Consider the following 26,367-nt stretch of genomic DNA (forward strand, 5'->3'; position numbering starts at 1 on the left):
GCATACAGTGTTCATCATCTTTTCCTTATTTATAAGCAATTCCTAACCACTTAATCTCCTTAATCACATTTCCCATGATTAATCTTAGCCATCAAATCTTCAAACTTGACTAGGTTCATTGAATCCTTCAAACTGAAAAAATGTTTTATCTTGCCTTGGAACTTGTATACCTTCCTTGGTACTTGTGCTCGGTTATGACCGTTCAATCTGTGTTGTAGATCCAACTCTTGAATTTTCATTGCTGTTGATCCTTAACAAACTTCTTGCACGACATTCCAATCTTCTATAAATCTCCAGCTCATTGGCATCCTTCATTTAATAATGTATTTATTCATCCAATGCATTTTGTTACTACTTGGTTGATACTTGATAAATACTGAACTTTACTTAGTAACTTCTTTATTCTTTAACCGACACTGATAACCTTGGTGTTTACCGACTAGCTCCTTGCTCGGTAAAATAGAACAGTATCAAACCTTTACTCATTTTATTACATGAAATATTTTCTCCTTCTTATTCAGTCTCTGAATACACATATATAGGATATCAAAACAATCAAAATAACATAATCTCATCACTGTCTAACTCGGTAATAGTTGCCCATTGAATAACTTATTACTCCCCTTCATTTTCACATTCTTTCTGTGTCACTTACCGACATCTTTATACTCATCAAAACATACTCTTTAAGATATGGCAACATCATACTGAATCAGAAAATCAATTGCTTGACATCAATGACAAAATAATATTATTAAGATAGTAACCATCCTTTATCAATTATATCATCAATCTCCAACAACCTTCTCAATATCCTCATACCAACAAACTCATTGAAATGCCAACAATCTCCCCCTTTGGCATTGATGGCAATACCAACTTGATTTCTTCCAATTGATTCGAACTGTTTTTATTCTTCTCCTGATATCCTTGAGCTGTAAACTTCTCCTGTGATCTTCTCCCCCTGTCATTAGTCTTCTCCCCCTTTGACAACAATGCCAAAAGTAAAACTAATCCATGATTACTTCCCCTATGAAGTAATTTCCATGCTTGTTAAAACATATACAAATGTATCATCTTAGTCTCGGTCAGAGCATTTAGTCTTGGTCAGAGCATCTTGTCTTCATTCACTATTTCTTGCACAACTTTAGACAACATCCTAAAGTGTGTAAATCAGCATCAACTCACAAATAGTATTCTGTAGAGTCATAGAATTGATGCTTTCACCGAACTTTGTCAGTGAGTACTAGATAGGGGTAGGACCCCTAACTTACTTCTAAGATACTCAAAAGTGTCCCTTGGTAGTGGCTTTGTGAAGATGTCTGCTATTTGTTCCTTTGTGCTAACATATTCTAGCACAACTTTCTTTTCTTGAACTTCTTCTCTCAGATAATGATACTTTATAGAGATATGCTTTGTCTTAGAGTGCATCACCGAATTCTTTGAAATGTTAATAGCACTTGTATTATCACAAAATATAGTTACTGGCTCGGTAACTATCTCATTCATACCTTCCAACAGTTGTTTGATCCATGCTATATTGGTACGATTCAATGCTGCAGCGACATATTCAGCTTCAGCTATTGACTGTGAAATGCATCCTTGTTTCTTGCTAAGTCAACTCACTAGTCTTTCTCCCAAAAAGAAAGCTCCACCGTTTGTGCTTTTCCTGTCATCAATATTTCCTGCCCAATCAACATCAGTATGGACTTTTAAGTCAAAATCATTCCTCTTTTTATATAGAAAACCATAATCTTCAGTGCCTCTTAAGTATCTGAAAATTCTCTTGATTGCTGTCATATGGGTTTCTTTGGGATCTGCAGAAAATCTTGCAGCTATGCCTACTGCATGTGCTATATCAGGCCTGCTATGAACTACATATTGCAACTTTCCAATCATAGATCGGTAAAGTGTCTCATCAACAGATGCAGATTCATCATTCTTTGATAGTTTACAATTAGTAGTCATAGGAGTACTTACAGGTTTAGAATCCTCCATTCCAAATTTCTTCAAGATTTCCTTTATATTCTTGGATTGAGTAATGAAAATCCCATTTTTCATTTGCAATATCTGTAAACCTATAAAATACTTTATTTCACCGATTAATGACATCTCAAATTCTTTGCACATTTCATTTCCTAAGTTCTTGCATAAAGAATCATTTTCACAAAAAATAATGTCATCAACAAATATGGCTGAAATCAGTATTCCATTATCCTCATCATTCTTCATATACATGTTGTTGTTTTCACTAGTCCTTATAAATCCATTCTTGATTAAGTAGGAGTGCAACCTTTCATACCATGCTGTAGGTGCTTTATTTAGGCCATATAAAGCTTTGTTCAACTTACATACCTGATCTTTATTCTTCTCTTCAATAAATCCTTCAGGTTGTTCAATATAAACTTCTTCTTCTAGTATACCATTCAAAATGCAGATTTAACATCCATTTGATATACCTTGAAATTTTTGAAAGCATCATATGCCAACAATGTTCTCACTTCCTCAAGTCTTCCCACAGGTGCAAAAGTCTCACCATAGTCTATTCCTTCTTCTTGAGCATAACCTTTGCAAACTAGTCTTGCTTTATTTTGAATAACCTCGCCTTTTTCATTTAGCTTATTTCTAAAAATCCACTTTGTACTGATTACATTTTTCTCTTTTGGTCTTGGGACCAGTGTCCATGTTTCATTTTTATTGATTTGTTCAATCTCTTCTGTCATAGAATTCACCCAATCATCATTGCTTAATGCCTCTTTTACTATCCTCGGTTCAAACTCAGATATTAGACATGTGTTCTGTCTTAGTTTGTTCCTTGTCATCACTGGAGCATGCTTATCTCCTATAATATGACTTGATTCATGATTTCTTCTAACATATTTTGCTAATATAGGCTCGGTAGGCTCTGTATGATCTTCTTCATCACTCGGTAACTGAGTATTTTCTTCATTGGCTTTCTCAGTTAGACTTCTCGGTTGTACATATACAAACTCTTCATAATCTTCTGGTTCTTTGTAGTTTCCTTCATCATTCCTTTCTGCAAATTCATCAATTTTCACATTTGCACTTTTCACTATTTTGTTAGATGATTTGATCAGACATTTAAATGCTTTACTCCTAGAGGAATAACCAAGAAATGTTCCTTCCTCGCTTTTCTAATCAAATTTTCCATTTCTGTCATCTTTGTGAACATAACATCTACTTCCAAATATTTTAAAATAACTTACATTTGGTTTCTTGTCATACCATAGTTCATACGGTGTCTTCATAGTTCCTTTCTTCAGTTGTACTCGGTTCAAGGTGTAAACTGCAATGCTTATTGCTTCTCTCCAAAATATTTGAGGTACTCTCTTTTCTATCATCAAGGTTCTAGCACAATCTACAATTGATCTGTTTCTTCTTTCAGCTATCCCATTTTGCTATGGTGTTCTTGGTGCAGATACTTGTCTCTCTATACCATGATTATTGCAAAATAAGTTAAATTCATCTGAAATGAACTCTCCTCCTCTATCAGATCTTAGACATTTCAACTGTCTTCCTGTTTCTTTTTCAACTCTTGCCTTATACCATTTGAACATTTGAAAGGCTTCTAATTTCTCTTTTAAAAACATAACTAACATCATCCTTGAGTAATCATCCACAAATAATATGAAGTATTTATCACCATAATAACTTTGAACTTTCAAAGGACCACAAAGATCAGTGTGTACAAGATCTAAAATTCCTTTAGAAGTGTAAGACTTACTTGTAAAGCTTGATTTTGTCATCTTACCCATCTGGCATCCTCGACATATAGCATTCTCAAGTTTTTCAAGCTCGGTAGACCTCTTACTCGGTGCTTCTTACTTATTTTGATTGGGTTATCAAAATTTACATGACAAAATCTTTTATGCCATAACTAGGTATCTTCTATTTTTGCATACAGACAATTGTTTCGAGTTGAGTCAAGATGAAATGTATTACCTCTTGTTTGAGTCTCGGTAGCAAACAACTTTCCATGTTTGTCATGAACTTTGACAATTCCTTTCTAAAATTCTATTCAGTATCCTGTATTGTTTAGCTGTGCTACACTCAACAAATTGTATTTCAAACCTTCAACCCAATATATATCATCACATTTAGAATTGTCAAGAAGTGTGATAGATCCTTTACCTTTCACAGGACATGGTGCATCATTACCAAATCTTACATAACCTCCATCATAATCTTCTAAATTAACAAACTTGTGTTTATCACCTGTCATGTGATGTGAGCATCCACTATCTATGATCCAAGAATCATTTTTATTTATGTGTGATATTAAGGCTTTTTCTTCATACCTTTCTTCATCTGATCCATCTTTGATAGCCACATGTCCCATTAGATTTATCATCATTGGATTTCTCATCAGCTATTAGGCATGTCTTTCTATCTCTCCTTCTGAAGTCTCAGTGCCCTCTATATTGATTGTCTTTCTGTCTGTCATCTCGGTATTCTCTCTTTTCACTAGATTCTTTGTCAGGACAATTAGAAGCCATATGTCCTATTTTATCATAGTTAAAACATTTCAAAGGTAAATTTCCTTTATACTTGCCTTTGCCTCTTAGTAACCTCCTGGCCAATAATGCTTCAAACTCTTCTTGCTTTCTGATTTCCTCATATAGTTTGTGTACTTCTTCCATGTTTTTGCGAAATCTCTCACTTGCTCCACTATGATTTCCTTCAGCATACTTATACATTCTATCATTGTAATCATTATATTCATCAAGATGAAAAGAATTGAATGCAGATTCAACTTTGTTAACCGAAGACCCACTGTCATCAAAATTACTCAACTCAAAAGCATGTAGCTTACTGATAGTAGCATCCAAAGAGACTGGCATGTTTGGTACAGACCTTAATTCATTAATTGAAAAGACTCGAATGGCATAAGCAGGTAGAAGTGTTCTAAGCAACTTACTTGTTACATCCTTTTCTTCAATAGTTCCTCTCGCTCCTTTGATTTGATTGACAGATTCCTTTAACCTTGTACTGTATTGGATTATGTTCTCACCTTCATTCATTCTCATGCATTCAATTTGTCCTCTTAGACTATCTACTTTTTCTCTTTGAACATGTTCATCACCACCATACACAGATATAAGCTTATTCCACATAGTTTTGGCATCATTACAACCTTATAGATCATTAAACTCTGAGTTGGTCAATGCTGGTGTTATTTCAATCATTGCTTGAATATGTTCTTGCTTTTCCTTTATCTCTTCCATTGTCATCGGGTAGGTGCTAGGTGCTGTGTAATCATTCTCCAGATAATATGTTGCATATTCTCCAATTCCTGGTAAGTGCAGCTTCATCCTTTTCTACCATGTGGAGAAACTTGACTTGTTCAGCTTTGGTGCATCCCTTTTATACATCTTTGGATCTTGCCTCAAGTTCCTTTAAACTTTTCTTTCTGAGTCTAAGCTCTAATACCAATTGTTAGTTAGATGAGAGGGGGGGGGGTGGATCAGATAAACTTACTATTCTATATGTTCTTCAAATTCAACCTCGGTAGAACTTACTTGATATGTAACTATGTATGTAAATCATTCAAACTCATAAACAGATAAACTTGAAACATCAAAACACATTTAACATCAGATTTAACGTGGAAACCCAAATAGGGAAAAACCATTGTGGGATTTCGAACCCACTAAGAAAATATACTTTTCTAGAGTATGCTCGGTTAAAAGCCAATCCTATTAAAGATTACATAAACACATTGCTAGATGTGACCCAGTCAAGGGATTTCCCTCAGATTTATCAGAATCTTGCACTTTGTTAGAAGTGACCTTGTCAAAGGATTTCAAACACTCATTTAGAATGTTACCTTGCTAGAGGATTTATAAATAAGACTGTTAGGTCCACTCGGTTAAGAGATTTCCTGTCACTTATAAAAATAAATAACAGTAATAAAATATATCTGCAACTTCACATCTGAAATGTTAAAGAAGACTCTATGTGCTCAAAATAATCTTGTCATAAGACTTATCTTCCTCCTTGTTGGGCTTCTCAATTTGTTCTTCAGTCAAATCTTCAATCTTATGTACTCAGTAATCATCTCCGCAGTATCACTACTCTTCTATGTGCCCGCATACAGTGTTCATCATCTTTTCCTTATTTATAAGCAATTCCCAACCACTTAATCTCCTTAATCACATTTCCCATGATTAATCTTAGCCATCAGATCTTCAAACTTGACTAGGTTCATTGAATCCTTCAAACTGAAAAATGTTTTATCTTGCCTTGGAACTTGTATACCTTCCTTGGTACTTGTGCTCGGTTATGACCGTTCAATCTGTGTTGTACATCCAACTCTTGAATTTTCATTGTCGTTGATCCTTAACAAACTTCTTGCATGACATTCCAATCTTCTATAAATCTCCAGCTCATTGGCATCCTTCATTTAATAATGTATTTATTCATCTAATGCATTATGTTACTACTTGGTTGATACTCAGTAAATACTTAACTTTACTCGATAACTTCTTTCTTCTTTAACTGACACTGATAACCTTGGTGTTTACCGACTAGCTGCTTGCTCGGTAAAATAGAATAGTATCAAACCTTTACTCATTTTATTACATGAAATCTTTTCTCCTTCTTATTCAGTCTTCGAATACACATATATAGGATATCAAAACAATCAAAATAACATAATCTCATCACTGTCTAACTCGGTAATAGTTGCCCATTGAATAACTTATTACTCCCCTTCATTTTCACATTCTTTCTGTGTCACTTACCAACATCTTTATACTCATCAAAACATACTCTTTAAGATATGGCAACATTACACTAAATCAGAAAATCAATTGCTTGACATCAATGATACAAATAATATTATTAAGACAGTAATCATCCTTTATCAATTATATCATCAATCTCCGACAACCTTCTCAATATCCTCATACCAACAAACTTATTGAAATGCCAACATCTAGTTTTCTAATTTGTTTTTGCACCTGCTAACTAGTTTCTCCCAATAATTTGCTTTATTATAACCCACAAAGAAAGGAGTTCTTAGAAATTTGGCAACTCTTAGATTTAGAATCCTTGATAGTTCTCTTTGTAATTTGGATTGGTTGTTAAGGAAGAAAATTTCAGATTTTTTCCAATTTATGTTTTGACCTAGTGCCATACAGTATTCATCAAGATGTGTTTTGATTTCTCTAGCTTCCCTCCTACTGGATTCAGCGAAGAGAATAGTGGCATCTTCAAATTGAAGATGAGGAGTATACTTGAATCTAGTTGCCACATTCACCCCAGGCCAAGTGCCTTACTAATACATTTTTCTAATTGTCTTGTCCAAGGCTTTTGCCATAATAATGAAAAGAAAGGGAGATAAAGAGTCTCTCTGGTGAATGTCTTTAGTATAGGGGAAGAAACAATGAGCAACACCATTGATTAGAATTGAGAATTTAGGTGTCGCTAGACAACTCTTGACCTAGTTTATCCATCTGACATCAAAGACAAATTTCTCGAGGACTTATATTAAGAATTGTCTATCAACTAGGTCATAGGCCTTTAGGATGTCCAATTTTAGGATCAGGGTAAGTGCAAGAAGTTGTGTCCACTTAATGTGGAAGTTTTGGACTTAGTTAAAAAGTGGAAATCGGGCGGAAAGAATAGGAGACGAATCAGGATCATGTTTACTCTCGAGATCCCGAGCCTAAAAACAAATGGGATCCTGAGCCTAGAACACAAAACGGGATCTCGTGTTAAAAATGAAACAGGATCCCGTGTTGAAATGAAACGAGATCCCGTTTCGAATATATAAATTTTTTTTAAAACAAAATGGGGTTCATTTTGCCATACGGGATCCCGATTGAAGGAGTGCAGCCCTCCTAGAAATTGCCAGCAACCCGCCTGCAAGTCTTCTAGGTACGCCCAACACCCATTTTTATTCAATAATTCATATTTAGATTAATGTTTTAGTTAAAAAAATAGATTTTTAGTTTAAAAATTGTTTTTTTTGTTAATGATTTTTAGTTTTAAATTTATTTATTTTGTTAGAAAAAAATGTTTTTTAGCTTAATAATTTTTTTTTCATTAGAACAGTATGTTTTTAGTTTAAAAATTAATTAAATTTAGTTTGAATTTTTTTTATGAATTGATTAGATTAGGATTTTTTTTAAACGAATAAATTTAATAAAAATGTTGAAAACCTTGAAACGAAACCAAAACAAACAAAAAAAATCAAAACCAAAACATTTAATTTACAAGATCAAAACAAAAATCAAAATCAAAACCAAAACCAAAAAATTACAACAAAAATGAAACTATTTAAAACATCTAAATTGTATACAACATACCCCCTATGACCACATAGGATCACATCACGTCCAACCCCTTACGACCACATATGACCCCATAGGATTAGCCATAGTTTCCAAAGGGGTCATGTATGTGGTCCTAAGGGGTCATGCATGCACATTCTAATGTACATGTGTGACCCCTTAGGACCACATACATGACCCCTTAGGACATTATGCACAATCCTATGGGGTCATACATGTACATGGTCCTAAGGGGTTGAACGCATGTGTGATGGGCCTTTAGGACCACATTGTGTTCTAAGGAGTCATATATGTGATTCTAAGGGATCACACATGTGTTAGAACACATGCGCAACCCTTTAGGACCACATATGAGCCATATTAACATCCTAACTAAGTTGGGGTATACAATTATACCCCAACTACTAGGATGTTAATTTAGCCCACTCATATGTGGTCCTAATGGGTCACACATGTGTTCTAACACATGTGTGCTCAATCCCTTAGGATCACATATATGACGGTCCCTTAGAACACAATGTGGTCCTAAAAAGGCCTATCACACGTGCACGCGTGAACTAACTCATGTTTTCAACCCCTTCTATGACCATGTATATGTGTAATATGACCTCATAGGATCACATAGTTCACCCTAAGGGGTCATATTTGGTCATAAGGGGTCACACATGTACATTGTAGAACACATGCGTGTATCTCCTTAAGCCATCTCCTATTTTCAAATTCATTCCCCTTTTAAGCCACATGTGTCCTATAATTTAGTTTGAGCCATGTCCATATTATACCATGAGTTAGAATGCATGCATGTGTGTGACGAGCCTTTACTAGGACCACATTGTGTTCTAAGGGGTCATAATCTGGTCCTAAGGGGTCACCATCCCCTTTTACCATCCAAGTAGTTGGGGTATATTGTATACACTAAGTATAGGATGCTAAAAGGGCTCATATGTGGTCCTAAAGGTCCGTCACATGTATGCCACCTTTTTAACATTTATGTACACAACATGTACCCCTTATGACCCAACTTGACCACATAAGATCTCATATATTATGTACATACATCCATCCCATTAAGTCGGGTGTCTTAAATGATTAATTACAAAATTTGTAGATGTGAAATTTAAAATTCCTATTCTAAGTACATGAAATTAACTAATTAACTAATTACGACTATACCCCTCTTAAAACATACTATTACGATCATACCCGTTTTAATGTATATTAGGACCTATTAACTATATATATTATTAAGTGCCATATATTAAATAGCATAATAGGTCCTATTAACTATATATGAAATTAAGTAATTACGATCAAATTAAATAGAATTACTTGACCAAGTCTACTTTTAAGACACATGTAATTAGGACATGCACGTGTCTTAAGGGGATCCTTGTCGTAATTATTTATTTAAAATGATCCCCTTAAGCCACATGTGTGTCCTATATTTAAAGTAGTTCTTCTTTCCTTTACTTGCCACATACATCTTATAATATAGGCCTATCCCCTTAAGCCACATACATCCTAATTAGGCCTATCATCTTAAGCCACATACATCCTAATTAAGCCAATCCCTTTAAGTCACGTGTCTTAAATGATTAATTACAAAATTTGTAGATGCTAAATTTGAAATTCCCATTCTAAGTACATGAAATTAACTAATTACAACCATACGGGCCTCTTAAATACAATGTAATAGGTCCTATTAACTATATATTCAATTTATTAAACTTAATTATGATCAAATTAAATTTAATTTCGACCATGTCCCCTTTAGACACATGTAATTAGGAAATGCACGTACATCCTATAATTTAGGCCTGTCCCCTTAAGCCACATACATCCTATAATTTGTAGATGCTAAATTTGAAATTCCTATTCTAATTACATTAAATTAACTAATTACAACCATACGGGCCTCTTAACATACTATTACGACAATTCCCCTTTTAACATACTAGGACCTATTAACTATATATATTATTAAATGACATATATTAAATAGCATGTAATAGGTCCTATTAACTATATATTCAATTTATTAAGTAATTATGATCAAATTTAATTTAATTTCGACCATGTCCCCTTAAGACACATGTAATTAGGAAATGCACGTACATGAAATTACGAGTATATACATGAAATTATAAGGTCATGTACACCCCTTTTAACATCATGATGGTCCAAACCTTGCTTCGAGTTCACATCATCGTCCATCCTCTTCAGTTGCATGGGGAGCATCCAGTGATCATGATAATATTGGTTCATATGTCAATTTTATTTGTACCAATGATCATCCCATAGATCATGATTTACATGGTAAACAGGTATGGGGATCTATCCAGTACATACATATAGTTTGCACTATATATATATATATATATATATATATATATATATATATATATATATATATATATATATATATATATATATATATATATATATATATATATATATATGTTTACATAATTTATATAGATCTCTCTATCTATATTTCTTCACTATTTACACGTGTACATGTCTCCAGCCCATTTTTGGGGCCACTACGACACCGGCTTCCACGTCGGATTATCCACCTGCCATTGTGGTGAGTGCAGCTCCTCCAACATCAGTTGTTGCGGATGAGCAGAGAGATTCAATACGTTGACACTATATCTTAATTTATACATATATTTAGAGATTTAATTAATTTTGTTCACCAAACTTACATGATATTTTAAATAAATAAATAAACATCATGCAGTTGATTTAATATCTAGATTTAATTAATTTTGTTGTATAGGTGGACACGACCATCGGGATGAGTTTACATTTAGATGGGCCATATGATCATCCTGATCCTCTTGTTAGTTTTTGATTAGGGGAAAAGAAGGTTTTGAGGGGATCTGAAACCCCATACAACAGGTTTTGGAGGGACCCGAAACCCAATAGATTTTATTGGGATCTAGAACCCAATAAAGCAGGCTGCTAAATGAAATAAACAATGAAAAATCGTAACCAAAATCCAGCAAAGATGACTAAAACCAGCAACAACTAGCATAGTCACGCCACACCCAACAAAGCTATGACTCCAAAATATAGCATGAAAGAGTAATAATCGAGGGTATAACAAGCACCCTCAGCCAACTTTCAGGGTTTTGAAAGATACCCCTAACCTTCAATAACAACACCAAATTACAACAAATATTCATACAATTTGAATCTGGCCAGTAGGGGTTTTGAAAGGCTCCCCCAACCTTCAAAATTGGTTTTAAAATGGAACCCAAAACCAACAACCAAGGGTTTTTCCAAGCACCCTCAACCTTAAATAATGAGCTCAAAACACCAGACACAAGATTTTCCCCAAACCAAAGACAACAAAAAGACCGATTGGGCCCTTTAAAAGTAATAGCAACTGGCCTACCTATGGGATAAACCAGGAACCCACCACTAGAAAAAGGGGGAATAAAGACCCCAAAAACCAGAAGGAAGGAGGCCAAACCAAGAAACAACAAAAAGGAACCAGTCTAGGAGACAAGCTAGGATTCTGGGAAAAAGAACTTCCAGACCCACCCAATGAGACACCTTTAAGAGAAGAAACAGGCATCCATAGCCAATAGCAAGAGGAGCACCAAAAGTCAAAAATCCCCAACATTCCATCTCTCCACCTCAATAGGATAGATCTCCACCTCTACAAGATGAAGAATGAAGCAGAAAGACAACAACCAACACTCTCCAGCAGCAAGCAGAAACTAGCCCTTTCCCCTCCACCAAATATCCACCTCCATAAGAAATATGGTCACCTCTAATAGACAAGGAGGGGAAAAGAACAAGAACCAAGAAACCCCTCTCAAAGGTTCACACCAAAGACAACTCTCTACCTCAATAGAAGAGTAGCCCAACAAAGAGGAACCAAAAAAAGAAGCTCCTTCGAAGAACCAGAGCCCCAAAGGCTAGAACAACAAAAAGTCCTCAACACAGAGGAAAGGAGAGAACACAAAGAGCCTCTCCACAAGAGATCCACCAAGGTCCTAGATCTTCCCAAACACCATCCCAAACACAGGCAGGAGAACACCACCCACCAAAGAAAGAGCAGAAAAAAGGCCAATGACAGAAACCACCGCACACCCCTTAAGACCAAAAATAGAGGCCATAGAAAACCCATGCCAAAACGCTTCCATCGCTGCCATAGCCTCCACTCCTTCCTCTGCACCAAAATCCTCCACCCACTAATCCAGCAAAGAAGAGCCACGAAGAGCCCCATTAGACAGTCGCGACATGGAAGGTGAAAGGAGGATAGGGAGGAAATCATCCTCATCTGCAACACCATCTTCCCCATCTTTTGCAACTCCTTCGCATGAAACCTCTCCCGCTCTGACTCCCGCTCTCCCGGTCTCCATTTTAGAGTAGTCGATCCTCTTGTTAGTTTACTGTAGACATCGTCTACATTTCAGGTATTTAATGTTGATTTAAATTTTTAAAATTTAATACAAGTTTCAGAGTTTTTATTTAAAAATTAAATTAATTTGTATATATAATATATGTACATGCATGCATATAATTGACATGTGCAACTCTTTTTTAAATACCTTGTAGGATCTTGTTGATAGTGGAGTTTTTGTTGATGTCGCCCTGGATACATTGCATAGAGGAGATGATCTGAGTTAGGTACATGCGTATGAACATTGAATTATCTCTAGTTCAAATTGAACATTTTAAATATAAATTTAATTTAAATTTCTATTTTAAATCATTTATTTTGATCTATATATATGTGTGTACATGTACTATATAGCATGAGATACCAGTGCCATCGATTGCCCCTATAGCACCTAGAGATGCAAAGCCCTCATTGGAGTCTAGAGGAGATGAGCCTACTCATGTACACGTATGTGCTACTGAAGTTATAATTGAAAATTTTAAATTGTTTCTAAATATATATATATATATGAACATGAACTATGTAGAACTCTCACAAACTTGAACATTTTTTGTCTTGCAGAGTGGATCTTTTGCTTCTCTTCATCTGTGTGGCTTGAAGAGGAATCTAAAATGATTTTGCGCACTTTGATTATATATTTCATTTTGAGCATGGACTTGATGTACATGTGTACATGTGTACACATGGACTTGTTTATTTTGCATGTAAACTTTGATTATATTTCATGTTGACCACATGTGGACTTTTTGAACATCACACATCTAGACTCGATATACATATATGCACGTGTACATGTGATCTATGTGTGTGTGTGTGTGTGTGTGTTTTACATTCAAGTGTTCACTTCTAGTACACATACATACATGTTTTATGGACATTATATTTATACATTTATTTATTTATTTATAATCATCTGGAGCTATGTAAATTTCATTTATTTTTAATCTAAATCTATATACATGTGTATGTGTACGTACATGATACTAAAAATAAATAAATTAATTAAAAATAAACGAAGCTTGCAATTGTTTAAGTAGAGATAAACTAAATAAATACATTAAAAATAAATGAAGCAAGTGCAATTGAACACATATACACATGAGCAATTGATATTTATAAAAATAGCACACTTGTACACATTTACATATATACATTAAAAATAAAACACTTGCAATTTTGATATTTTTCAAAATAACACATGTACACACACATTGTATACTTTAAAAATTTAATTCAAAGCAATTGATAATTTCTAAAATAACCATGTACATGCACACATATATACATACTAAAAGCTTATATAAAAAAGTTTAATCCAGCTGCATCTCTTGAATATATAATAATTTAGCTTCATCCACATCTCAAATTTAAAAGTTTCAAGATCCACACGTGTCAAATCTATATATTAAAGTCTAACTCAATATTTTGAAATCTAAAGTATTATATAAGTTTGATCCAATCTAAGACATTAAAAGTAGTTTCAAAAGTGATCTAGATAAATTAGATCTCCACAATTTCAAAAGTGATCTAGAGATTTTAAATACAATTAAAAGCCTGGTTACAAGATGTACCTACATGCACACAAAAAAAAATTAATCAGAACTTAATTAGAAATAAATTATTAAATGCATGTATATTAAGTAAGTCAAATTTAATTAAAAATACAAAAATAAATTAACTAAGTCAAATTTAACCAAAAAAGTGATGCATACATACCAATTAGGACATGGCTTAAAAGGGGAAATTATTTAAGCAATTGAACAATTTATCATTGAAAAACATCAAATATAAAAATGAAAACTAAACATTTAACAAAAAAAATGATGCTTACCAATTCATTAGAAATCTTCATTTAATTCTAAAGATTCATGAACTCGTTTCACATGCCACCAACAACAAAAAACTACTTTAAGATAAACCTAAAACAACAAAAAATAGTTAGATATATATTATATATAGGATTTAAATCTAGGGGGATGAATTTAAGTTAAAACTAGGACATGTGGCTTAAGGGGAAATTAACTAATTAGGATGTGCATGAGGCAAGCTAAAGGTGATGGGCATAATTGGGATGTGACTTAAGGGGATCAAACTAGAAATAGGACATGTGGCTTAAAAGAGGATCATTTGAACTAAATTATAGGACATGGCTTAAGGGGAAATTAATTGATTAGGACATGACTCGGCTTAAGGGGATGGGTGTACAATTGGGACATGTGGCTTAAGGGGATCAAACTAGAAATAGGATGTGGCTTAAAACAAGATCATTTTAACTAAATTATAGGACATGGCTTAAGGGGAAATTAATTGATTAGGACATGACTCGGCTTAAGGGGATGGGTGTACAATTGGGACACGTGGCTTAAGGGGATGGGTGTACAATTGGGACATGTGGCTTAAGGGGATCAAAATAATAAGGACATGGCTTAAGGGGACAAAAAAAATTAGAATCTAGATGGAAGTGCAAAATAATCAACTTCACATTTTAAATGAATTATGAAAACCTATATATATTTTAAAAGCAATTTATATCAATTTAAATAATTTCAAAAGACATGTAATTCAAAAAATAAGTATACGTAGCTCTATATATTAAATACTTATTCCATTACATGTACCCCAATTGTGTAAGAGCTCTCAATAAGGGGATGGACCTATATATATCAAACAATAATATTTAAACCATCTACATGATCCAATGGTATGTAATAAAAAAAAATAAAAAATAAATATATATATATATATATATATATATGTATATATATATATGTATATGTATATATATGTATATGTATATATGTATGTATATGTATATGTATATGTATATATGTATGTATATGTATATGTATATATATGTATATATACATATACATACATATACATACATATATACATATACATATATACATATACATATACATATACATACATATATACATATACATGTATATATGTATATGTATATATGTATGTATATGTATATATACATATATACATATACATACATATATATATATATATGTATGTATATATACATACATATATATATATATATGTATGTATATATACATACATTTAATGTATACATACCTCTTTATTTAAATACTTATTCCATTGTACCATTTGCATCCTCTCTTTTTTCCAAAGCATCTATAATTGTCTCGTGATCTTCTATAGAAATTGTCCACAACTTTTTATTACTAGGTCTATCGCGATATCTCACTAGTTGTATATTTGTTGCAACAATCAAATGTGAGTAGTGTATTATCTTCTTATGTGTTCCATAATCTTCAAAAGCAGGCAAACCATTCTTCCTTATCAAATATTTCCTTATCCAAGTTCCAACAACTACCACTGAACTAGTCGGATAATGAAAACCATCGTCATCTTCTCGAGGATTAACTAGTTTGTGTTTAGTCTCAACACACCAAGCCAACCAATATTTTGTTTCCTCTTCATTGTCCTCAGGTGCAACAATGGCATACACATGTCCTACAAACAAAAAATTAATAAATTATCAAAATTTAGAATTAAAAATTTACCATTTTTAATTTACACTAAATATAAAAAAGTTTGAAACTAATTTTATTAAATGGCCAACAAAATAATAAAAAATGATTACCTTTCTGTACAAGGTCTGAAATGCGATCATAATCATCTGATGCAAACAGTTCATCATTATCTTCAATTATGTTAATCTGATCTTGTGCTTGAGTAGGAGTCAATGATCTTTGATTCCAATCTTCAACCCATTCAGTATTCTCACATACATCAGAATCACCTGAAATATAAAACTGACAAAAACATGCAAGTTCCCTTATCCATATAGTCCATGTGCTTGCATTTGAACTCTTAAATGAATGCCATTTTGCCGATCCACTAATTGTCTCACAATCAAGTTTCGGCACAATGTTTTCCTCTTCAACTAACTAAAAGAATCGCTATATTGTAGAGTTCACACTTGATCTAGTAGACAAGGTTGTGTTGCACCAATCTACAATTGCACGTGCATCTTTAAATTTTACATTATCTTCAAATTTTAATTCCTCTCTAGCAAGAATTCTTTTAACATATGCACCAACTCCATCATGTTCTCCTTTACCATATCCAGCTTCAAAAAAAATCCATATATGTTGGATATTGTATTCCTTGTGAGCCTTGCTTAACCAATAAAACATTCGAGCATTCTTGAATTGTCCAGTATAATTATTTGACCATATAAGATGTTCTGTCATCTGGATTCCTCTTTCTCTTATATTTCTATAAAATATGCTAAAACAATATTGAACAAACTCTGACGAGTGCATCCTATTATCACTCACAAAGAAATGATACTCCCTTAGGATTTTTCTATCATCCTCTGTGCTATCATCTGCGTGTCTATAAACAATACGAACAAAAGTAGGAACTTTAGTGGAATTGTAATATTGAGATTGAATTTCCTCTTGTGGCTTAAGAGTATATTTTTCTGCAAAGTCCACCACTGATAGTATACTTCCAAATGGAAATGTATTTCTACATGTGAGAAATTGAGAATCAAGCCATCTAGCATGTTGAGAGTGTGTCACATATTTTGGTACAATCTTACTTTTAAACTCTAACATGAATGCATGTACACTAACCTTCTTTGTGATTAAATCGACACGCTTTCCTGTTTTACCATCCTTTAAGGGATACTCAACATTCTTAAATCTTCTAAATCAGTTTCACTACTCTCATGCATAAATTCTACTAGTGATGAAAAATTTCCACAACTAGAACATTGTCCAGAGATACATGAATGTAAATAAAATAATTCCCCATCAGTTATTTGACAAAATAAACTTGCTACAAATTCCTTGATTGATTCAAGTGGCATATCAATACCACATTCCTAGATAAGCATGTTACTATGCAAAACACAATGTATGTATCGAAAAACATCATAATAGTAATGAAATTGTGCATGCATTTTACAACAACAAGAGACTCTTTGCTTATTAATTTTCACATACCAAGGCTTGCATTTTTCAAATGATCTTTGACTTATAGTAATATTTCTAGGTAACACAACTTCATCCAAAAAATTTCTATAAAATTCAGTTTGAGTTGTGTCTAATAGGTGTTTTGGATGAGGGTCGCAAATTTTACACCCCACTCTCAACTTTAGAACATCTCTAGCATTAGATGATACCCTTGTATTATCATGCCAAAAAATTTTAACCAAAGATTTCACTTCAATATTCAATTTCATATCTGACCTGCGAAGTCTACCACTAAAACTCCAACTTTCGTTGATTGGATCACTTTCAATACTTTCTCTTCTTTTAGCTGCTCTAACCAATGTTTTAGGATGCATCTTTAAAATTCCACTAATGTTTCTTACCATCCTTTTATTCAAGGTTTCTTTATTCACTATGGCAATTGTTATAGCTCGTCACGCCACATTCTTATCTTTAGATCGACTTGTTGTACCAATAGATTCAATGGCACTTGCAACAGTAGACATAGCATGCTTAACATATTCATATTTTTTTTTATGGTTTCACATAGATGCCTATTTTTTTCATCACTTTTCTCATTTTCCACATTCTCATCAATTGCATCATAAGTTGACATTGAATTGCAAGTTTTTTTCAATAAAAAAATTCTTTGTATATTCTATTGGCATATGTTCTTATCTGTCTCCAAGAAATCTTACCAGGAGATTATCCAGAACCTTTTTTTCATTTTTTTATAAAAAAAATTCCCCAATCTTCGAAAATTGGAGGATTTTCATTTTCACCATGTTCAAAAGGATTTTCACTTTCAACATTCAAAGAATTTCATCTTCACCAACATGAAGGTTTTCATTTTCATTGACAATTCTATCAATCTCAACATTGGTATATCTAGCTTCTACTAAATCATCAATATGAATATCACCTATAATCACATTATCCATGTCTTCCAGAGAAGGATTTGAAGACGTGCCTGGATAATTTGAAGATGTACCTAGATTTGAGAATGTTGCACTTGGAATATTCTTCATAATTGTTTCATTCACATCAACATCATCCATAATTGCATCATCTACGTCCATCTGATCCCCCAAGGCATCATCTTGAGTGTTTGACTCATCCATTGTTGTGGATCTAGAAGCATCAGGATTATTCATTTGTCGAATCCTCATTCTTCTATCCCTTTGACGTTTGGCTTCCTTCTCTCTTTCTTCTGAATTTCCTCGATGGTCAATTCCCTCCTTTGTTTCTTCTTCTGACGTTGTTTAGACCCCATGACTAAAAACTTATGCAATAAATGCCACCTTGAAAAAATGGATCTAAAATTGCAACAAAAGAGCATCCAAAGGACAACTAAATCATAATATATCATGTAAAAACTCACACATTTGAAGACATGTTTTATTATGTTAAATGATCACTTATTTATACAATTTCAAAAAACAAAACTAATGAAAAAACAAAACGGGATCCCGTGTTGTTTTTTTATTTTTAAATAATTTGCAATATAGAACGAGATCTCGTTTTCAATACGGGATCCCATTTTAGATACAGGATCCCATTTGTAAAAAATAGTTTTTGGGGCCTGCTTGTAGGTTCGGAATTAGACTTGGAAAATGGTTTGGAAAGCCGAACCTGAGGCTTGGAACTGGTTTGACCTACAACTTGAAGCCCAAATCAAGCTTCATACAAAAAAATGACTTAAAAAATATATCCGAACACCTAATTTTCAGATTTTTTTACCCTTTATAGTACAGACTGTCTAGATTCCAAATATTTAATCTTTTAAGAGAATGGATCAATATTTTTAATTTTAAAATAATTTCTAATGAAAGAGATCCATAAACTTGAAATAACACGGTTTTTAAAAATTTTAATAACTTTTTCGTCTTCAAGTTTTTTGAATTTTTTTTTATATGGCATCAAACTATAGACAAATCTATACAGTTTAAAAAAAATAAAATTAAAAGATGTTAAGTTTAGGTCAAATTATGCTTGTCGTACACACGGATTTTTCAAAACAGTGATTATGCCCAATTAAACAAATAACAAAAAAAATATATAAGGAAAAAATTACAAAAAAATATCCTCATCAAAGGTGAGTGAGTTATAGATCTTTTCCAAAAATGATAAAGAAATATACTTTCATTTAGGTCAAATTATGCTTGTCGTACACAAGCATGGTATGGTCCTAAAAAGTGACTTTTAAACTATAGGTTTTACTAATGCCTATTCAAACTTCATTTTTAAGATTTGGGTATTAAAATAAATTACATATTTGGAAAGTAGAATTCGAGCACTACATTTTCTACTACTGAATTTTTCCAAGAATCATTCTTTAAGTGCCTCAAATATTTAGGTCAAATGGGACGAAATCGAAAAAAAAGGGGAAAAACTTCCACTTTCTGGCCAAAAAGTGGACACAACTTCTTGCAGGCACCCATCATGCAAGCATCCCTAGATTTTCTTGCTGAATGTAGTGTTTCATAAGATGTGATGATCCCTTCCACAATAGACCTTCAAGGAGCAAAGTCGCTTTGTTCATCTAAAATGAGGTTGTTGAGAACCAATTTAAGACTATTTGTTATGACTTTGGTCACAATCTTGTAGACCGTGTTGCATAGAGCAATAGGCCTGAAATTTCTCGTCTCCTATGGACAACAATGTTTTGGAATGAGAGTAAGAAAAGTGTGGTTTAAGGCCCTCAAAATTATCATTTTTTTCCTTGATTCTTCAACTACCAAAACCAAGTCTCACCCAGCAATATCCCAATATGTTTGGGAAAAGGCAGTAGGAAATCTATCCGGACCTGGAGCCTTGTCTGGATTGAGTTGGGAAGTAGCCTTCTTGACTTCCTCTTTGTTTTCTTTCTGAAATATTATCTTATTATGTTCATCATCTATAACTGATGGGATAGAGTCCACGATTTTGTCTCTAATATGCCTATTTATCTGTTTGTCCCTATTTAAAATAGATTCAAAAAAATACACTACCTCTTTGTTGGCTTCCTCTATGTTTTGAGTCATTCTCCCATCCATTTTTCTAATTTTTGTGATCGTCTTCTCCTATCTATTTTCTATTTTTGTTCTGTGATTTTTTTTTGTGTTTTTGTCTCCTTCCTTTAACTAGATTTCTCTAGATTTTTGTCTCCAATGGATCTTTTCTCTTTTCACAATTTCATTGAGTTATTCCTTCAATGCTTTCTCTCTCTAAAACTCCACACTTCTCATACCTTATTGAACAAACTTTTTATTTAAAGCCACAAGATTTTCTTCCACTCTTTTCTTTTCTGCAAAGATGTTCTTAAAGTGTTCTTGATTCCACTCCTTGAATTTGGTCTTGATGTATTTTGGTTTATTGCTTATCTTATACAAATGAGAATTGTTGCCTAGGTTGATCTCATTCCACCAATTGGCAATTAACCCTACCAGATTGACATCCCTATTCCATTCAAATTTGAAAGGATTACCCACCACAGGACAGTCTGAGGTTAGTTTTAGTTGAGCAGGAAAGTGATCCGAACCAGTTAATGGTAGAACAATCGCTTCTTGGAGAATGCCCTGTTGGTTCTAGTCCCCATACATCATAAATTTGTCTAGTCTCTTAGCTATGTTTGTAAAACCATCTCTTCTATTAGTCCATGTGAACAAACCATTCTTTGGAATGATATCCATTAGCTGATTGTTGTCCACAAAGCTTTGAAAATCTCTTTGCACCATTGTAACTCTCTACAATCCACCCATATTTTCTTGAGCGTTCAATGTGGCATTAAAATCCCCTTTAAGAATTCCCTTCTCATCTCTGGTGAGCTCCAACTTACCTGATAATTGCTGCCATAGCCCCCTTTTATCTATTGTAGACATCGGTCCATATGTATTTATGATGAAAAAGTTTTCATTATTGTGCAAAAGATTAAATTTTGCATGCAACCAATTCTTCCCTTCCTCCAAAATTTCCCCTTTGATAGTTAAAGGATTACAAAGGACTCCTATACCCTCGAACACACCCTCAACTTCAACAAAATGCCCCGACCACTGTCTCCAACCCTTCATTTCCCTAGTGACTTCTTCCCTTCTCCATTTGGTTTCTTGGAATAACCATATATCCCCTTTTGTTTCATCTATTTGGTGCTTAATCAAGAGCCATTTTTTAGGGGCATTTAAGCCCCTAACATTCCAAGTAGTGATCATCATTACCCCTGGGGAAGGGTACAACCCTTCCTTGTTATTATTTTGGTTTGACCTGCTACCTTTTCTACCATTTCCAGCTTTGCTTTGTTTGTTTTGTGTCCTCTCCTTCCCTTTGGCTTGATGTTTGGTTTAGTTATCTTTGGCAGGGTTAGTTCAAACCCCTTTCTTCACAATCCCCATTCTCTTCCTCACCACTTCTCATCTCTTCTTCCCAATTTGTTTCCCCATATTCCTCAATCTTCTCTTCTTGATTTTCTATGTGGAGCTCATTGGCTTCTATTTTTGTGTCATCATATGCTTCTTGATCCTCCTCACAATCATTCAAGGATAACATATTCATGTTACCATGATCAGATTCCTGTATTGGTTGATCAATTTTCCTTTTCTTCTCTTTGTTTGTGATATCTTCAAATTTATTCATAGTTTCATGCATGTTCGTTGTCATAGACCAATCCATTTTTGATGATGGGGATTCTCTAATTTATAATTCAATATCTGATTGAAGTGTGATTGCTTCCTTCAATAGAGATTATAGCTTTGTTTGTTTGACACATTTTCCTTGCCCAAAAGATTCCATAGGTGATGGCATAAGAGCATTTGTCTCCATATTTGCAGAGGCCATTACTCTGCCACTTTCTTTGTGGCATGAAGATTTATCACCCATAAGTTCTCCTATTGATAGGTTTGTATGAGGCTTCTTCCATTTAGACTCCTCAATATGCATCAAAGATCCAATAGATTCTACTAATGGATATATAAATTTTTGCCACGGTCTTGTCAGCTATTTGTTTCTTACTTCTTCTCTTGGCTCCATAGCCTTTGTTTGAATACATTCATATGTCTTCATGATTTTGGCTGTGAGTTTACAACCCAACCCCGTATGTTCCTTAGAGAAACACTTAAGGCATACAAACATTTGATCTTCTCTCTCCACCCTTTGCATCTAAACTTTCCTATCTCCATGAATTTCAATGTTGTTTGGCAAGACCGAGGCAAAGTTGACACTAATACATATTCTTGCAAAGCTCTGCCACACTCTATCTTCTAGAATGTCATCTATTAAGATGAAGGTTCTATTGGATATTGTTGCTGCTAGGATATGTTGTTGTCATCGATGTCAACATATTCTTGTGTCCTGGTGTTGCAGAGTGTTGTTTTTGTGTTCCGCTGATTGCATTGAGTTGATTTGGTTGGTTTGAGGATTTGTGGCTCACTAATGAAGTATCTCCAGTAACTCTACTTTATTCCTTATTGGTTTCAGTGATCCAGAAGTTTACTTGATCATATTATTTGATCCGGTTTGTAGTTCAGTCTTCTGTGTAGTGGTTGGGAGAGTTTGGTATTTGATTCGGTGAGCTCCAGTATGATTATATCTTTGGTTGTGAATTTGGGAGAATTTTTTTGGATTTTCATGTGTATCTTCATTTCACATGCTTTGTGATTTGGTGCTCTGCAAGCTATCTTTCTAGTCTGAATTGTTGTTGTTGTTGGTTGTTCCTGTGAGTTAGTGTGTTGATCGATGAAGATTTGAATAAGTGGTTTTGGTGCAGCTATTGCGGTTGATTCTAATGTTCTTGTTGGTGTTTCTTGACCATGTCCTATTTGTCATGATGGTCAGTATTGATCCTTGTGCGCGTTCTTGGTGATTTTGTTAATCTAGTGATATTCTTCATGTTGTGTGGTATTCTTGGTGGTGTTTGTGGTTGTCCTTGGCAAGATTTTTGGTGGTGATGCATGTTCAAAGATTTGATTTAGGTCCATTCTATGTCATCTATGATCTTATATTAGCCTGGTGATTTATTTATGTATCGTGAGATGTAATTTTGTAATTGAGGGTTAAGGGTTTGGCCGACCTTGTAGTCAAGGTTGATGATTTGTATAAATAGGTGGTATAGTCATGTAATTTGGGTGTCGATGTTTGGTCTGTATTATCAGAGAGATGTGTATGTGTACATAAGTGAAATTATCATTCAGTGTGGTGTATTGAGTAGATATTGTTGAAGGGAAGACAAATTTGCTTAACTGAAACTGTCATCAGGCATTAGCATATGTTATTATTGTAGTTCATTCTTTCTGGATTGTAGTTTGAATCTTATTGTAAGGTAGTGAGCCTTCCCTAAGGGTTGGAGCATTCTGGGCAATCTTATTTTGAGCAGTTAGCTCTACGCAATGTGCCTGAATGCATGTGTATTCCTTATTATAATATTTACACATACAACTGCACAATATCATTTTATTGTGGGTAGGTTCCCACCGTGGTTTTTCCCTTTGTGTATGTTGAAAAGTGGATAATGGAAAAAACAATATTGAAAGACTAAATTAATTCAACCACAAAACCCTAGCCTAACAACAAAGATCCACCATAACATATGAAGATTGCCTAAGATAATGCAAATCAACAAAATCAAAAAGGTTATATACCATCACATGTCCACTAGGGTTTGAATCTCCATTCTTCCTATCTCCAGTGATCTTTCTTGATATATTTTCTCTCATATTTTATGCATGCACAAGAGCTCAACAAAGAACGGAAATGTGGTTGATAGCTTGATCACCAAAGGGCTTGATTGAATGAGATTGATTAGACAATTAGAATGCTTAGAATGCTTCGAATGCTTAGGGTTGATAATGAAATAGATTATCCTTTTATATAGAGAACAATTTAGGAAATGGAGGGATAAGATTAAGAGGTGTAAAAGATAGATGGTCAGCTAGGATTAGAGGGTAGGTAGAGAAAATAAGAAAATAATGAGAGGGTAGGTAGTGCAAGAATTAAGAGATGAATGGCATGTGTCATGGGTAGAAAAGGGTAATGAATTAATTAAATAAATAATGATTCATTTAATTAATAGAAGAAATGGGATCAATTAAATAAATAAAAGTAATTATTTAATTTAGGAAAAGGACAATTTAAATAAATAAAGATTTATTTAATTAATAGAAGAATTAGGATAAAATAATTAAATAAATAAAAATATTTATTTAATTAGATAGGACAATTTTAGGTGTCTACATTTTCCCCCTCTTTGAGACAATGCGGCTTGTCACGTTGTTTCAAAGAAGATGAGATGAACTGATACAAAGTTGCCCCAAGATGGGAATGATATGCCCCCTCGAGAGATTGGATGAATTTTGTTTGAAAAGATCACAGACAATCTCTCAATAAGAAAGAAAGGCTAGAAATGACTGACAAGATAAGATAAAGTGACAGAGTTATGAGATAAAGAAGACTGACTTGGGAGAATTGGGCTAGGGTAGTCTATAAGATAGTTTGTGAGGGAAAAAATCCTCATTGTCATCCACATACCTAAGAGATCTAAGTATAGAGAGAAAGAGAGCAGTCAACAACAATGGCATTGGTGCATAAATTCGACCATATTCGCCAATATCAGAGGCCAACAAATGCAAGAGAGCCAGTGAGTACCACAAAACTTCCTTGTACTTTAGTGCATTAATTATTGTCATAAATGCATGTTAGGTAGGGCAATAAATGCATATTAGGTATGTCAAGCGGGGAAAAAGATGTAAAGGCGCATTTGTGTTGGTGCTAGGGGCTTTGGGCTTGGTCTAACTGCGTCTATGATTTGAAAAGTGTTTGTGTCAAATATGAGTGCCTTTGTGAAATGTAGAAACATTTGTGCAGGTCAAGAGCGTCTATGCATGACAAAGTCATGTATGTGTAATCCAAGCACGTTTGTGAAATGTAGGAACATTTGTGAAGTATTTAAGTGTTAGGATTAATGATAGTCCCAAAGATACTGAGAGGGGGGGTGAATCAGTATCTAACCAGTTAATAGAATATTTAACCTTATTGAGTATTTTGCATTCCAAAATAGTGTACTGGTAAATAAGAATTAATGCAGTAAACAGGAACAATAAAGACAACATAGAAAACACACCATAACACAAGATATTTAATGAGGAAACCCGGTGTGGGAAAAACCTCGGTGGGATTTGTGGCCCACAATATTCACTCACTGGCCAATGAATAAATATTACTTACAATGAGGGGCCTGCACATGTAGGAAGGCCAATTGCCTAGAGCTCACTGCTCAATAAGAGTCTCACTGACTACAAAAGTGGATTATGAAATCCAATACAATGTACTGCTTCAAAGTAGCATCAACTATGCCAGGTTCAGTACCGGTTTAAGCTCATTCTATAACCAAAACCTTCACTGTCAACTTATATCTCCTTATACAAAAATATTATCCCTTCATGCTATACTTCTACCACACTACACAAAATGACCTATAATATCTCATACATATATACGAGTCTTTTACAATATGCCATGTCGGCTTTACAAAATATAATTACATTAAATATAATAAACAAAAGTCTATTCCCTGTCGGCTGGAGTGCTGGTATGCATTGTTGCCGCTGCCGATGAAGTGTCTGTCGGTGTATGTAGATGTCTATGATGGTGTCGATGCTTGCCGGTGGCTTTACCAGATGAA

Source organism: Cryptomeria japonica, chromosome 6 (assembly GCF_030272615.1).
Source record: "Cryptomeria japonica chromosome 6, Sugi_1.0, whole genome shotgun sequence".
NCBI classification, from domain to species: Eukaryota; Viridiplantae; Streptophyta; class Pinopsida; order Cupressales; family Cupressaceae; genus Cryptomeria; species Cryptomeria japonica.